A 5,481-nucleotide genomic window follows, 5' to 3' on the forward strand; every position below is an offset into this window, starting at 1 on the left:
GGTCCCTGGCGCGAGCGGGGGCAGACTACGGCGGCGTCGCCGTTGGCGGCGGGGCGACGCGCCGGCACGGTCTGGCGGCGCCCGCTCGGCCCATATCTAGGCCCTTCGGGCCCCATTTTGGCTTGGGTGGGCCAGCGGCGGGGTGGGTCTGTTTGGTGGCTTCCGGGAGGTGGGGGAGAGGCGATGAGCGGCAGGGTGCTGGCGGCGCCATTGCCATCTTGCTGCAGCGTGGCGGCGGGGCTTAGCGGGCCCGTTTCGGGCCTGGCCGGGCCAGGGGTGGCCTGGCATGCCTTGCTGTCATGTCCGGACGGCTACCGCGACGTTGCCGGAGGTTCTGGCCTCCCGCACGACGGCGGTGGAGGTGGTTCCCTCCCGTTCGGCTTCGGTGCTGCTTCTCCTTCCGCGGGGCGCTTCTCTCCGGTCCTCTTGGCCTCGTGTTGGTGTTTGTAGTGAGGCGGCGTGGGTGGTGGCGCATCCACGTTGGTGCATGGTGGTGGGCGGCGGTCTGGCTGGTCGGCTCCGGTCCGTTGGGCGGTGAGGTTGTAGTGCGGGAGAAATCCTTGCCGGTTCTTCGGCTCTGATGCGGTGACACCTACGGGTGCCACCATTCCTTCCTGGAGGGTATCGGTGATATCCATCCCCCACCTCCCTCCGCGTGCCGGGGGAAACCCTAGGACAAGTCTGGGCAACAGCGTCGTCGGCGTCGCATACCTTCTTGAAGGTGCTGCTTGGTGCGCGGTGGTTCGGAGCCTTCGGGCTGTGGTGGTTTGTTTCTGGTGGGCGTAGCGGTGGCGGGTCATCCACGCTTTGTCGAGCTGCCGTTGTTGGCATTAGTTTCTTCTTCTTTTTCTTTGTGCTTGATGTGCTGTCCGCCCCAGCGTTCCTTGTATCGGTGTTGGTTGCTTTGAAATACAATGCCGGGGGAAACCCTTTTTCGGTAATACATAGAAGGATGCCTACACTACTGGAATCTTGTGGTATGCCGAGTGCCACGGACACTCGGCAAAGAGCCGATAACCGCCGGCAAAGCCTTTGCCGAGTGTCACCCTCGGCAAAATCCACCCGGCGTACACCTCTTCGGCAAACAGGAGTTTGCCGAGAGCCAGAACACGGGCACTCGGCAAAGACTTTGCCGAGAGTCAAACACTACCACTCGGCAAAATAAAGTAGCTAACGGATAGCAGACGGTGACAGCGATTCCTGACACGTGGGGCCAAGGGGAGCACGCCGAGGGCCATCTTTGCCGAGCGCCACGCTGGGCAAAGACAGCCAATAGGTGGCTGACATGTGTCAGCACCTGACATGTGGGACGAGGCGAACAGGACGAGGTCCATCTTTGCCGAGCGCCACTCTCGGCAAAGTCAGCCAATAGGTGGCTGACACGCGTCAGCTCCTGACACGTGAGACCAGGCGAACAGGTCGAGTGCCATCTTTGCCGAGCGCCACGCTCGGCAAAGTCAGCCAATAGATGGCTGACGCGTGTCAGTTCCTGACACGTGGGACCAGGCGAATAGGCCCAGGGCCATCCACGCTCGGCAAAGACAGCCAATAGGTGGCTGACACGTGTCAGCTCCTGACACGTGGGACCAGGCGAACAGGCCGAGGGCCATCTTTGCTGAGCGCGGCGCTCGGCAAATACAGCCAGTAGGTGGCTGACACGTGTCAGCTCCTGACACGTGGGGCTAGGCCAACAGGCCGAGGGCCATCTTTGTCGAGCGCCACTCTCGGCAAAGAGGGCCAACTTTGCCGAGCGTCGCTGTCGGCAAACGCTATGTTTGCCGAGTGTGACTCCCGGCAAACTCAGCCAATAGGGGAGGGCCACGTCACTTATCCTAAAAGCCGTGAAAATATTTTGCTGAGAGCCACCGTCGGCAATTCTTTTTCCGTTACCAAGAGTCTTCTCGGTAAAGTTGCTAGGAGGGCTACAGGTTATTATCCTTTATCGAGAGGCCTCTCGGTAAAGTTGCCAGGAGGGCTACAGGTTATTATCCTTTACCGAGAGTCCTCTCGGTAAAGGGTGTGTTCTGGTCCAGTTTCACAGTCATTGCCGAGAGCAGCCCTCGGCAATGGTGTGCCCAGGAGCCTTTTCACCTGTTTCTGTTTCTTTCCTACAGCGAAACATATACAGCAGCAGCATATAGTTCATCACACATAGAACATGTCACATAGAGGCATCATTGAACAAAAGAAGCAATGATTGATTCTGAAAAACATTCCACATAAAAGCAATAGTGCATCAAAGCAATAGACCATAAGTTTACAAGTCTCAAGATGCAAGAGTTCTCAACATACAAGGAACAATTTCAAACATAACATGAAGTTCACGCGATTTTGGAGATCGGAGTGATAACATCGACATTAGAAGGCATCATTCCGTTTGCTGCCCCAACTCCATCAACCGGAGTGATAACATCAACATTAGAACGCATCATTCCCTTTGCTGCCCCGACTCCACAAACTTGAGGTCGAACTACCAGAACATTGTTCGACCCTTGTGATGGGTTGAGCTGTGATGGATTGACCCAATAGTGAGATGAATGCATATGGTAATGCCGAAAATGGTGATAGAAATAGTTTGAACAAAACTCACAATGTTCCCCTCTGGCGTCGGTGGCATCTCTGGCACTGGTTGGCCTTGCATGGAATAAAGATTGGCCACCATATGTTGTAAAGACTTCACTAGATCATCTTGTGCCTTCAGCTTGGCCCAGTTTTCATCTCGTTCTTTCTCGGTGTCAATCAGTCGAGTCTACAATATGGCAATGCAAATGTCATTCATGTGGAAATGCAAATATCCTCAATAATCAAGAAGGATCAATGAAGAAGGACCATGAAGGATCAATGAAGAAGCACTGACCTGAATAGTTTTGACCGCATTTTGAAACGGGCATACAAAATTCAAAAAAAATCAAAAAATTGGAAAACCTTCGCATTGTGTCATTATATGTGAACAAGTTTCCAGGAAAAATAATAAAATTGTAATATGGTAATTATTTTAAAAAAGTGTTCTCAAAAATGAGCTATCAAGTGTGAAGATTCATGTCTTTCAAGCCAAATGATCAATCTTATGGCCACATTCATGGCATAGTTTGTTCAAATGATCTCATATTGTGCACAAGGGTGCATATTGGAATGGAAAACAATGTTGCCTAAGGAAGTTTTCATTTTCGTTGGACGAAAAAACCATTTTCCATTTTTCGAGTGCCCGAAAGGAGGTTTTTTTGTGAAGGAACTACCAAATAATTGTTGCAAAATTGGACCAAATCATTTTTATAAAACACTAGGCCATATTTAATGCACAATTGACAAAATGGTTGGGTGTCAAAAATTTTGATCCACCTCTCGTGAAAAAGACAAATTTCTACCGATTCAGCTGGAAGCGGGTCAAATTTGAACTGCAGCTGCCTCATAGTTTGCTATTTATTTTTTCCAAAAATCATTTCTAGTTACATAAGGACCTATTTAATCAGAGAAAGACCAAAAAAATTCCAAGATTCAACCACTAGCTAGGAACGGTCATTCCCGCCGTTTTGACCGCATTTTGAAACGGGCATAAAAAATTCAAAAAAAAATCAAAAAATTGGAAAACCTTCGCATTGTGTCATTATATGTGAACAAGTTTCCAGGAAAAATAATAAAATTGTAATATGGTAATTATTTTAAAAAAGTGTTCTCAGAAATGAGCTATCAAGTGTGAAGATTCATGGCTTTCAAGCCAAATGATCAATCTTATGGCCACATTCATGGCATAGTTTGTTCAAATGATCTCATATTGTGCACAAGGGTGCATATTGGAATGGCAAACAATGTTGCCTAAGGAAGTTTTCATTTTCGTTGGACGAAAAAACCATTTTCCATTTTTCGAGTGCCCGAAAGGAGGTTTTTTTGTGAAGGAACTACGAAATAATTGTTGCAAAATTGGACCAAATCATTTTTATAAAATACTAGGCCATTTTTAATGCACAATTGACAAAATGGTCTGGTGTAAATTTTTTTGATCCACCTCTCATGAAAAAGACAAATTTCTACCGATTCAGCTGGAAGCGGGTCAAATTTGAACTACAACTGCCTCATAGTTTGCTATTTATTTTTTCCAAAAATCATTTCTAGTTACATAAGGACCTATTTAATCATAAATACATGGTTTGGTGGCGATACGTCGAGGTTTGGGCGGTGGCCGAGGGCCCCAACTCTAGAGCGCGTAAACTCGCATGCCCGCCGCGTGGTCACCGCGTGACCGTGGTGTTGCCATGTGTTCTGGGCGGCCTAGGCATGTCTAGTGGGTTGGGCACTCCCCAGGTTGGTGCTAGGAAGAAATTTACATCATAAGATTCTCACGAGGAGACCTATCGATGCTCAAACATGAGTTAGCAGCCAAGTGTTTGATTAGCGGTACGGGAAATGTACATGGCTAATGGGCGTGAGTTTTGGCTGAGGATGATCAGTTACTAAGAAGACCGTTTTGACAAATTTTCAGCTCAAAAGGAGGAGCCTAGGTGGTACTTGCTTTGCAAACTACCACACTGGACATAACTACGAATGTTGAAGCTTGGCTCAAAATAATGAACTGATTGAGCTGGCATTTGGTGGAGGATGGTTATTTGGGCATAGGAAAGCACTGTAGAAAATGGATGCTATTTGGACATGCCAAAGTGGTACTTCCTTCACAAACTGTTGTTCTGAACAGAATAGGAAAATGAATATTTTTGAATTATTTTTGAACTAGGCAAGGAAAGTTTTTACATATTTGACAAAGATATGACCCAAAGAATTTATGAGATTTTTTGGGGAATTTTGGGAATTACAGAAATATAGGTTGCTTCACAACCTAGGGCAAAACTGCCACATGGACATGACACATAGGCAAAACTGATGAGGTGGCGCCTAGTCATAGCAACCCACCACAATTTACAAGGCTATGACCATCTATATTGGTCGTTAACAACTAGAAATAAGGCAGCGGACTAGCGCTGTTTGCTTTATGACCATTTCGTGTAAGGAAATTATGACCTTTCTGACCAAAATGGTCGCAATGGTTTAGGGTTTGGAGCCCCTCGAACAGCTTTTGACCAATTGGTCTCAAATGGTCATAAATCTATGACCAATTCTTCGAGGGTCACTGACAGAAGGTCATAAGTTGACATATTTCTTGTAGTGCTCTGACGCATATCCAGGAAATCCGGTGCAAGTTTGTAGTGATCCCATGACCAAGCTGGCTCAATGGTACCGTTCGGCAAAGTGACCAGTCCAGGATAATTTAACCTACAAAGACCCCCAATGATGCCACTCGGCGACCGTGGCAGACGCCTCTCACCACCTTTTACTAAGCTTCTGCATTTCGAAGAGTGAATTCATATTATATGTGAGGAAATGACAAAAGGTACAATTCATATGGGATGAGTCGAGATAACCACTTACTTCTCTCCCATTGGTTTAATCAACACGTCTCTATGCACATATGGACGTCTTGGAAGCTTTGAA

This window comes from Triticum dicoccoides, chromosome 6B, assembly GCF_002162155.2.
Source record: "Triticum dicoccoides isolate Atlit2015 ecotype Zavitan chromosome 6B, WEW_v2.0, whole genome shotgun sequence".
Taxonomy (NCBI): domain Eukaryota; kingdom Viridiplantae; phylum Streptophyta; class Magnoliopsida; order Poales; family Poaceae; genus Triticum; species Triticum dicoccoides.